Below are 12,519 nucleotides of genomic sequence, written 5' to 3' on the forward strand. Positions count from 1 at the left end.
TTTGTTTTGAGACAGGGTTTTTTCTATATAGATCCTCTAATCTCAGCACTTAGGAAGCAGAGGCAAGTGTATCTCTGTGAGTTCAAGGCTAACCTGGTCTACAAGAGCTAGTTCCAGGACAGGCTCTAAAGCTACAGAGAAACCCTGTCTTGAAAGACAAAAAAACAAAACAAATCAAAACAAAAAACAAACAAACCAAAAAACTATTACTTACTGTTGTAGATATTTTCTTCATCAATGTAGACTTTTTAATATATACAACATCTGTTGTGTGTGAGTGTGTATGAGTGTGTGTGTGTGTTGTGAGTGTGTATGTGTGTATATATGTGCGTGAGTGTGTGCAAGTGTGTATGTGTGTGTATGAGTGTGTGTGAGTGTGTGTATGGGTGTGTGTGAGTGTTTTAGAAAGAACCCTTAATATGGGCAGTAGCCTGCAAGGCGACAACACTATAAATAGAAACACCAGATCACTGACTTGTAAATAGCTATTTCAAATGGAGAAAAAAAACAAAAAGAGAATGCGCCCAAAAATGTAAGAGAATATTTGCATAGTAGGACAATTACTGTTTTGACATTAACCCTTATGCTAGTTTTTAACCTTTTTTCTCTGGGGTCATTAAATGGGTTAATTTCTAAACATCTTGAGTCAGCTAATAGAAACAAAGTTATGAAATCCTTAGGTTAGCTTGAATTTGAAATTTCCATAATTCACAATGCATAGCAAATCCTTCTGCTATGGCTCTTTACAAAGGCCAGTAGGAGATGCTCAGCTCACATACTTATAGAGGATAGCAGCAATGAGGGGTTCACTAACACAGCTACCAGAGAGAAATCCAAAGGAATACATACTCTTCCCAGAAACAAGAGGGAACTCAGAGCAGGTCAAAACCAAAACAGCTCCCCTACCCCCAGCCTTACCATCCCACTGCCACCCTGTTGCAAGCTTCCAAATTATGTGCTTTTTATAGCACCAATCAAGCTATGAAAGAAGGTCATGACTGTGTTTTTATGGTTTCTTCCTCTTTAGAAACCATTTATATGCATACAGGTGTTGCCTTTTGTGAGATATTGGTGTTCTGGTTTGCCTCTGGGCTAGACTAACTGGGAAACGAGCTTGGTGCCAGTAACTCAAGCCTTATCTGCCAGAAGATCTGGGCCTCAAGGGTAAAACAAAACAAGCTCTAGTTAGGGTCACAGACAAAGATGGTGAGCAGGCACTCTAGTGTAGACCATGAGAGCTGTCCAAGCCATGTGCTAGAATGAAGAAATAAACCAAAAAAAGAAGTTATTTTCTAGACAAATAGAAAGAGGAAACACTTAAAAAGCAGGATTCCTAAATCCATAAGGAGTGGCCCAGGGAAAATGACTCCTTTGAGTTTCATCCAAGAACCAAAATTTAGTATATTATTTAACTAATCCTGATGGTTTCCAAGTGGAAATTGAAATTTTCAAAAGGTGAGAAAAACATGGAGACCATTAGGGAGCACAACTCCCGAAGGCTGTTTTGAGAAGAGTCTACCTTGCACCTATTATCTAAGCTATGAACAGAGAAGGGCCTATAAAATATGGAGACTCTTTAATTTATCAGCCAGACACTTTGAGAGCAAGAGAAGTGTTGATAACTACCCAAGAACAGCTGGTATAAACAAGGACTGTCTCTGGCATTATTCCAGGCACACTAAAAAGATCTCAGCTGATGCAATCTTGGCTTTGCTCTTCACGTTGTTCCAACAAGACTGACTCAGTTCCAATGACATCATTCATCTGTATTTTAACAGAGAAGACTTTTTGAGTCTTCTCTTTTCCTTGGTTGCCTGTCAGAAGTTGAAAATACATCTCTATTGCTGAAGAAACCACACAGTTTGGACACACAACTTGCAGGATCCGACCTGGATATGACCTGGAAGCCTCCTCCCTGAAGACAAGATCTCATAGCACTAGAAGTGGACAAGTTGCCAAGGGTGGAAAGTCTTACCCAGCTGTGAAGCCTATGTACCAAAACAGTGACCAGCATGGCAATATATACTGAAGATACAATAGTGGCAGTTCTGTCTTAGTAGCAACCAACAGCTCTCAGATTGTACTTAATGTCTGTTAACAGGAGGGAAATCATGCTTGGTACAGTAAAGCTAGCCAACCATGGATGGCTAATAAGATTTTGTGCCTTGGAGGAGAATGTACCACTGACATTTTCCTAGACCAATATAATTCTTTTTTTTTTTTTTTTTTGATTTTTCGAGACAGGGTTTCTCCATAGCTTTTTTGGTTCCTGTCCTGGAACTAGCTCTTGTAGACCAGGCTGGCCTCGAACTCACAGAGATTCACCTGCCTCTGCCTCCCAAGTGCTGGGATTAAAGGCGTGCACCACCACCGCCCAGCGACTAATATAATTCTTAACTTCATCTAAATACTTACCCTTATATCCACAGATAAGATCTAGCTCTCTCCCTTATCAGAAAAACTTCTTTCTGCAATATATGGAGACCCATATATACTTCCCAGTTGATACATTTACAACATAACCCCCATACCTAAGGACCAGGGAACACTGAGGAAAAGAGGGTGGAAAGACTAAGAGTCAGAGACCCAGGATGTCTGCTGTGAGATAAGAATTTTCTACACATGACAGGGGAGCTGCATCCATGAAATTCCAGATATATGACTGCTTCAACAAGACCTGAACAATGACAACACAAGATGACATGCCAAAGAAGAAGGGGGAAATCTCATGGGGTCTCAGGTGAAAAGTTGTGGTGTAGGAGGTCCTTCTGTTTTTGTGTTGCTTTCATTGGTTAATAAAGAAACTGCTGTGGGCCTGGTGATAGGGCAGAACTTAGATAGGCGGGGAGACAGAACTGAATTCTGGGAGGAAGAAAGCAGAGTCAGAGAGAACCGCCATGGAGCTGCCAGAATCAGACATGTTGAATCTTTCCCAGTAAGCCATGACCTCATGGTTAACACAGATTATTAGAAGTGGGTTAAATCAAGATGTGAGAGTTAGCCAATAAGAGGCTAGAAATAATGGGCCAGGCAGTGTTTAAATGAATACAGTTTCTGTGTGATTATTTTGGGTATAAGCTAGCCAGGTGGCTGGGACGAAAAGCAGGCCCTCTCTCCCTCAGCAGAGTTGCAGGCAATTAATGACTTATGAGAGAGGGATAAGTAATCTTCTCCAAGTATTATCCTCCAAATGATTATTCAATACAGTGGCTAGCCCTAAAAGCCTTTACATATAAGCAACACTAAACAGTTGCAGTAGGTTTCACTTAAATTTATTGAAATATTCATGTCACAATAATACTAAAAGAAAATAAGGTCATGAATTTGAGAGGGGAGGTATGTTTGGAGGGAAAGGAAGGAAGGGAAAATGATATAATTATATTTTAATTAAACAAAAATAAAAGTAACATGTCCAAACCATTCCCCAAATTTCATTTTGAGTAGAATACCAAAATGAAGCTGTTTGTTGCTCCCAAATCATCCTCCTCCAAATAAGCAAGCAAAGATGCCAGGCATGTTGTTGCATGCCTGCAACCCCAGAACTCTGGAGGCAGAAGAGGATCAAGTGTTCAAGGTCACCCTTGCCTGCAGACAGTACAACTATTTCTGTAACACCACTTAGCTCCTGATTTTCTTGCCTTTTACAGAACCTACTGGAGGAGTCTGGTTAGACAACTGGGATTTAGTTCATACCCCACTCACCATGGTACCAGGGAACACAGAGGAAGAGTTGGATGAAAAATACATAGTTAACCCTACAAAGCTTCCTATCATGCAGAAACAATTGTGATACCATGCTGCAGATAATGGAGCCCAGTCCACAAAACAAGACTCAAGAGTCTGGAATGTGAGCTTCAATAGGGGAGGCTGGGTACCCGAGAAACATGTGAGATGCCCGAAGGATCCAGAGGGACTTCCATGGCTGAATAATTTTTTTTATTAATCCTTCTCTTTTTAATGTTTGGGTAGGAATGAGCTATACAGTTTTTCCTCATTTCCCTTCCTTCCCCATCCTCCCCCTTGTCCCCAGTGTTCCCAATTTACACAGGAGATATTATTTTTTTCCCCCTTCCTAGGCGGACCCATGTATATCTCTTAGGGTCCTCTTTGCCACCTAGCTTCTCTGGGGTTGTGCCCTGTAGGCTGGTTGTCCTTCGCTTTATGTCAATTTTTTTTTTTTTTTTGGATTTTAGAGACAGGGTTTCTCTGTAGCTTTTTGATTCCTGTCCTGGAACTAGCTCTTGTAGACCAGGCTAGCCTCGAACTCACAGAGATCTGCCTGCCTCTGCCTCCTGAGTGCTGGGATTAAAGGCGTGCCACCACCGCCCGGCTTTTCCTTTTTTTTTTTTTGGATAATATCCACTTATGAGTGAGTGCATATTATATGTGTCTTTCTGGGTCTGAGTTATCTCACTCAGGATGGCTTTTTCTAGTTCTGTTCATCTGCCTGTAAATTTCAAGATGTCTTTGTTCTTTACCACTGAGTAGTATTACATTGATTGCATAATTGTACCACATTTTCCTTAGCCATTCTTCAGCTGAGGGGCATCTAGGTTGTTTCCAAGTTCTGGCTATTATGGATAATGCTGCTATGAACATAGTTGAACAAATGTCCTTGTGGTGTGAGTGTATATCCTTTGGGTATATGCCCAAATATGGAATTGATGGGTCTTGAGGTAGACTGATTCCTAATTTTTAAAGAAATGGCCATACTGATTTCCAAAAAGGTTGTATAATTTTGCACTGACACCAGCAATGGAGGAGTGTTCCTCTCCAACATAAGCTGTTATCAGAGTTTTTGATTTTGGCCATTCTTACACATGTAAAATGGTATCTCAGAGATGTTTTGATTTTCATTTCTCTGATGGCTAAGGATGTTGAGCATTTCCTTTACTGTCTTTTGACCATTTGAGATTCCTTTGTTGAGAGTTCTCTGTTTAGATTTGTACCCCTATTTTTATTTCATTATTTGGTCTTTTGATGTCTAATTTCTTTAGTGCTTTGTATATTTTGGCTATCAGACCTTTGTAAGATGTGGGGTTGGTAAAGATATTTTTCCCATTTTCTAGGCTGCCGTTTTGTCTTGTTGACCATGTCCTTTGCTTTACAGAAGCTTCTCAGTTTCAAAAGGTCCCATTTATTGATTGTTGCTCTCATTGTCTGTGCCACTGGGATTATATTTAGGAAGCGGTCTCCTGTGCCAATGCGTTCAAAGGTACTTTCCATTTTCTCTTTTATACCCTTCTTATGAGGCAATTATGTACAAAGACACCATATAGTCACTAAAACAGGTTTACAAGGAATAGTAGGTTCTATATAATAATAGATCACCAGGCAGAACAAAGTCAAGAAAGTATGAATTGAAAAGTATATGGGAACATAACAAGGCTTTCCATTTTAGAAACAGCATGTTAGCCAGGAGATGGTGGCGCACGCCTTTAATCCAAGCACTTGGGAGGCAGGGGCAGGTGGATCTCTGTGAGTTCAAGGCCAGCCTAGTCTATAAAAGCTAGTTCCAGGACAGGATCCAAAACTACAAAGAAACCTTGTCTCAGAAAAAAAGAAAGAAAGGAGGGAAGGAAGGAGGGAATGAAGGAGGGAAGGAAGGAGGGAAGAAAGGAAGGAAGGAAGTAGGGAAGGAAGTAGGGAAGGAAGGAATGAAGGAGGGAAGGAAGGAGGGAAGGAAGGAGGGAAGGAAGGAGGGAAGGAGGGAATGAAGGAGGGAAGGAAGGAGGGAAGGAAGGAAGGAGGGAAGGAAGGAGGGAAGGAAGGAAGGAGGGAAGGAAGGAGGGAAGGAAAGAAGGAGGGAAGGAAGGAGGGAAGGAAGGAAGGAGGGAAGGAAGGAAGGAGGGAAGGAAGGAGGGAAGGAAGGAGGGAAGGAAGGAGGGAAGGAAGGAGGGAAGGAAGGAGGGAAGGAAGGAGGGAAGGAAAGAAGGAGGGAAGGAAGGAAGGAGGGAAGGAGGGAAGGAAGGAAGGAGGGAAGGAAGGAAGGAGGGAAGGAAGAGCATGTTGCATTTGTAGCTTACTTGAGATGGAAACAGCACTATTTTCCTCTGTCTTGATGGTGCCAAGGGGGCGAGTGTTCTTACACACAGACTATTTCTTTTTCAGACAAGCATGTTGGCAACAAGACTTTATTTATTTATTTTTAAAGCAATTTTATTCTGAGCCAATATATCTCAGGTTTAAAGTGAAATGTATTAAAACAACCACGAAGCAAATGAGCAATTATTCCATAATGTGGTCCACTTTTGTTTAACCAATAATTTCCATCCTTCCTGTCCCTGTTTTTCATAACAGCGTATACGAGCAAGGCAACTGCCTGTGTCCACTCACATTTTATGAATACCCCTAAATGAACCGCAGGATGCACCTGGAGAAGATTGTAGGTTTGTGTACAGCTGCTTTCAAACATACGGCACAAAATAGAACCTTACAATCTGAGCAGAAATCAGATGGCTCCAGGAGTCCTGTACAAGATGTGCTTGCTCAGAACTCTGCTGGGCAAACAAACCTTCTACGAAGAGCCTGCCACACTGTCAGCCCCAGCAAGGCGCTCTGTTCAGCAGAACCTCTGGCAGGGCCGTAAGTGCTTGGAGTCTGTGCTGCCCAGCATAGTAGCTCTTCTCCAAGAGAGCTATTGGACATTTGGAATTTGATCACTACGGCAGAAAAATCAAGTTTTAAAATTTTATTTAACTTCAATTAGTTTAATTTCAAAGACTACTTGCTTGGACAATGCAATGTAAAAACTGAAATAAAAGAGGTAAAGCAATCAGAAGTCACTTTTTGATTCAATGAGAAATCTGATAACATTTGGTGTGTGTGTGTGTGAGAGAGAGAGAGAGAGAGAGAGAGAGAGAGAGAGAGAGAGAATGTGCATATGTTTGTGAGCGTATGTGTGTGTGTTACTCAAGATTGAATCTAGGACCCCTCATATACTAGGCAAGTGCTAATAACTGAGCTACCTCCCAAAACATTTTAAATGTTTTAATTTAAATTTTGAGACAGGGTCTTGCCCAGTCTGACCCTGAACTCACTCTATAGTCCAAGTAGGCCTTGAATTTGGCAATTCTCTGCTCTTCCTCCTGAGTAGCTGAGAATACAGAGCTGTAAAATAACTGTAATTCCCTTAGCATTCACAGGTCCCTTCCAGGCCCTTCATGAGCTAGCTTCCTGTCTCTTCCTGCTGTCACCCATCAGCTCTAAGTCCTTAGTTTCTTCAACTCTCTTCTTTCTCAATCAGTCCAGTAAAGAGATCTTTCTGGATTTTTTTTAAAAAATTGCCCCAACCTCAGGCCCTAAATGTCTAGTGATCATATTTTGTTGCGAAGGAGAGTAGTGGGGAAATGAGCTACGAGGTTAAGAATGTCCATTCCTTTGCTGTCCTGGTCTCAGCTTTATAGACTCTGAGTCAATCAGTAACGAACAAGGAAATGGAGCTCAAGAGTCCCCAGATACTGTGACTTTTCAGTACATTCCTGTACTGTTTTCTAACCACATTACTTTCTAGGAATGAACTAGACGCTTTTATTGGGCTGATTGATCCCGAAGGGAGCAAGTGAGACAGTCCTTTGTGTGGTTTGATTTGCTCTATCTGACTTTCCCCTTTCCTCATGTTAAGAATTGCACAGGCTAGCCGGGCAGTGGTGGCACACGCCTTTAATCCCAGCACTCGGGAGGCAGAGGCAGGCGGATCTCTGGGAGTTCGAGGCCAGCCTGGTCTACAAGAGCTAGTTCCGGGACAGGCACCAAAGCTACAGAGAAACCCTGTCTCGAAAAACCAATAAAAAAAAAAAAAAGAATTGCACAGGCTAGACCACAGAGGATGTGAACTGTGGGTGGGAAAACACTCATTCCCCCCTGCTAAGATCCTGAGTAATTCTTATCATCAATATAGTACCATCCCAACCCACCCACTGCTTCTGATCACCCTTCTCCCTCTCTCCTCTAAACCAGAGAAGCATCCATGGGTCCTAGAAAAGAAAGAAATCAACCTATCATTCAAATAAAAGTAAAGAAATTTGGGTAGGAAAAAACCAAGTACCCTTCTTTCCCTCCCTCACCCTGGCCCCCATGTGACTGTATGTCTGTGTATGTATATTTGTCTGTGTGTGTGTGTGTGTGTGTGCCTGTGTATGTCTCTCAGTGTGTGTATGTCTGTGTGTGTTCATGTGTGTATGTATATGTCTATATGTGTGTGTCTGCATGTGTATGTATGTCTGTGTGTGCACGTCTGTGTGTTGTTTCGCTCTTTTGTGATGATGATGATGAGGCTCAGAGCCTCCCACATGCCTAGAAAGTGCTTAACACTAAACTACAATTACTGCACTAGTAAAGACTTGTTTTTAATCTGGCTTCACAATGCTCTAGTCCGACACATAGAAAAATCACTGTAAAATAGTAGAATATACAGGAGGGTGTGTAAAAATGCAACATTAAAGCAAAACTACCCCTGTTCTGTGCTGAGTGCTGAGACTAGTACAGACCGTGAGGGAGACACAGCTTCCCCTGCAGCCTCCTGAGAACACAGAGGCAGAGCAGGAGTGCTTCCTGGAGGAGGCACTGCTGTCTGAGCCTGCAAATGAGCAGTGAGAATGACCCATACTAAGAAATGGGTGATGGGTTCCAGGAATAGTGGTGTACACCTTTAATCCTAGCAACCAGAGGTAGGGCAAACAGATCTCTGTGAGTAGATCTACACATGGAGTTACACCCACCCAGAAGTACTCAATAAGAGACTGTCTTAAAAAGCAAACAAAAACAAAAAAAAAAAAAAAAAGAAAAAAGAAAAAAATAACTAGTACCAAAAGTCATAGACTAGCCAACAATAACCACAGTGTCACCGGGCGGTCATGGCGCACGCCTTTAATCCCAGCACTCAGGAGGCAGAGGCAGGCGGATCTCTGGGAGTTCGAGGCCAGCCTGGTTTACAAGAGCTAGTTCCGGGACAGGCACCAAAGCTACAGAGAAACCCTGTCTCGAAAAACCAAAAAACCAAAAAACCAAAAAAAACAAAAAAAAAACAAAAAAACCCACACAGTGTCAGGAAACCTCATTTTGAGTTGTTGGTCAGAGGAGCTTAGGAGACTTCCAGAGAGTGTAAGCTATTGCTATTGCCCTTGGCCCTGCCCAGAGACCAAAGGTAAGTCCCTGTAGCTGCTGACATCACGCACTTCAGGCACAGGTCCTGGAAAAATTGAGTCACATCTGGTCTCAGAGCCACTTCCCTGAGGACTGACTGTCATAGTCTCAGAAGGAGCTAAGCTAGCTGCCAGGAGAGTAAAGGCATCACTAGACCTAACCAGCTGCAATGCCGACAACTACAGTATGGCACGATACCCTGAAAGGTGCCATAGTGGCACTTACATTCTAGAGGCAACCAACTGCTGTCTAATTGGACTTAATACCTACTCAGCAGGAGGGATTGATTCCTAGTACTGCAAACCTAGTCAACTACCCATAACTGGCGAACTCACAAACCCTAGAGAAGAACCTACAGTTGACACGTCCCTAAACCAGAATTACTTCTAACTGCCTTCTAAATACTTATCCTTATGCCCACAGGGAACTGTCGTTTCAGGCCTTCATCAAGGACGTTTCTATTTGCAGCAGACAGGGACCATTATAGAGACTCCCAACTTGTTAAAATGCAGAGAACAACGGACAGTGAGGTGCTCGCCTGAATCGATCCATCGACACTACAACTACTATACATTCACCCAAGAACACATCACAGAAGAGGGGCTGGAAAGACTGTAAAGCCAGAGACACGGGATATCTGCTGTGAGGTGAGAATCGGCTTCTATATGAGACAAGGAAGCCGCACCACTGAAATCTCAACTGTACGGTTGCCTAAATAAGAGCTGCTCAGTGATCACCAGGTGACAGACCAACGTGAATGGGGGAGATAGCATGGGATTCCACCCCAAGATGAAGTACTACAGGCAACTAATGGGTACTGAGAGAAGGAAAATCAGTCTTTGCCAAGGACGAGCCCCTTGATAGGCTATCCAATCCCGGGTGGTCAGACAAACACATATACACTTGAGCAATACTAAAGGGACATGGTATTATTATATATGTTAATAATAATTAAAGAGGACGGCAATAAGAGAGTAAGGGGATGTACAGAATAAGTTTGAGGGAGGAGAGTGAAGGGAAAATTATATAAATACATATTGTGTTCATAAATGACTATCTCAAAAAATGAAAATTCTCAAAAAATGAAATTAAAATAATAAAAAGAAATAGGTAATGGAAACTAGGTGTTCCAGGAAGAAAGAACAGAACAATGTTAAGTTTAGGGGTCAGATGCTGGTTTGACAATAAAACTTAGTAATCTGATGTAAGTGCTTTTGGGGCTGGGCACAGTGACACATACCTTTACCCTCAGTACTTAGGAGGGAGAGGCAGGCAGTTGAAGTCAGTCAAGCCTACATCCCTAGTTCTAGGTCAGCCAGGGCTACATAGTAACACCCTGAACAGTAACAATTTTTAAAAAAGTGCCTTTTATTTTGGTATTGGCCAAAATAAAGACAGACAGCAAACTGGAGTCGATTCATCAAATGGAATGGTGAAAAATGTCAGTCTACTTCCTTGTACAGCAATATGGATGACTTTCACAACTGTAATGTGGGGAGAGCAAGCAGCACTCATCAAAACTTGTAATACGCAAAAAAGAAAAAAATTAGACTATGCACATTCTCCTATCTTTAAATATGTAAAGAATACTGCTGATTGTCAGATAAACTCTCACCCTCCCTACCTCTTGAGATTCACTCTTTCATTATTGATATATTTTTCACATCTTTAATGAATTAAATTTGTTTTCTCCATAAACTTTATAGATGTAATGCATTCTGATTGCTCTCAATCCCCACTGTCTCTTATCTCCCTCCCATGGCTGTTAACTTTTCCTTTTCCCTACAAGGGCCTTTCCCTTGTATATGCTTTTCCTAGGTTTTATACTGTGACCCACTGAGTTTACCCACGGTCTGTGTAATCATGGGTTTGGAACTACCCATTGTAAACCTTAAGTCTACATCTCATGAAGTGAGTCACCGTCAAAAAAAAATTTTTTTTTATTTCAATTGATGTTTCCATCTTAGCTGATCCAAGTGGCTGAAAATGACCAGCTGTACTCATTGACCCTGTCACTCACGGATGCCTAGACTAGGGCAGCCATATCTTGCAGCCTTATCACATGATCTCTGGAATGTATACCTGACACAGAAGGGCAGACGTAAGTTAATGAGAAAAGGGAGGGCATGGCTAGTAATACCAAGGCTTGCTAATGCGGAAATACAATTATATGCTTTATAATTTCAACAAAGAAGTCCAGGAAGGGGTCAGCCTACACACTGTGTTATGAAGGTCATATTCCTGCCAAATTAGACAGTTGATAATACTGATTTAACTTAATTCATCTCAAATCTTGGGAGCCTGGAGCAGGAGGATTGCTAGTTCTAGACCAGGGCTACATATGAATTCTAGGCTGAGCTGTATACCAAGACCCTGACTCAAACACAAAATATGTTAATTTATTTTAATGAACTCGTGTTCTTACAGATATGAGTGAAAAGAGCACCCAAGGCATGTCTCATTCACTTTCCATTAATGGGAGCTTTATGTGAACTCAGTAGCCAAAACTGGGCCTGCAAGCAACCCTTTGAGTCTTAGGAAAGTTGAACAGAAATGTCATGAGGTGGTAAATCACTGTGCAGTAATTATACGTAAAAGTATCTTTGTTCGTAAAAGTATCTTTGTTCTTTGAGACCAGCCTGGTCTACAAGAGCTAGTTCCAGGACAGCCTCCAAAACCACAGAGAAACCCTGTCTCGAAAAACCAAAAAAAAAAAAAGTATCTTTGTTCAGCAACAATTATACCTAAATGTGTCTTTGCTCACCAAAAGGCACTTGACTGGATTTACTTGCTTTGAGTGATAGCTTGCTAATCTGAAAGTTCCTGTCAAATCGAGTGGTGGTGGCGCATGCCTTTAATCCCAGTACTCAGGAGGCAGGGGCAGGCAGAACTCTGTGAGTTCAAGGCCAGCCTGGTCTACAGAGTGAGTTCCAGGACAGACTCCAAAGCTACAGAGAAACCCTGTCTTGAAAAACCAACCAAACAAACTAACTAACAAACAAAAAATACTGTTTTAAAAGCTTGGAGTAGTCCTTAGCATGCCAATAGGAAGTACTGCAGTGCCCACCCAGAAAAACATGTTAACTTATCTGGAGTCAGAGAGAGATTTAGGCTCTGCCTGAGAAGTTTCAAGTTTTCCATTTTGCATTATCTAAAGTCAACCAATGCACCTTGGAGTCTCACTGACCCGTGAAGACAGTAACACCTCTTCTTATGTCTCTTTTTCCACAACAGGGTCTCTCTGCATAGCCCTAGCTGTCCTAGAACTCTCTCTGGAGACCAGGATCACCTTCTGAGTCACGCCACCTGGTTTCTGGTTATGTCTTTGTTGTTGTTGTTGTTTGTTATTTGTTTTTTGAGATAGGGTTTCTCGGT

The sequence above is a fragment of the Chionomys nivalis genome, chromosome 9, assembly GCF_950005125.1.
Source record: "Chionomys nivalis chromosome 9, mChiNiv1.1, whole genome shotgun sequence".
NCBI classification, from domain to species: Eukaryota; Metazoa; Chordata; class Mammalia; order Rodentia; family Cricetidae; genus Chionomys; species Chionomys nivalis.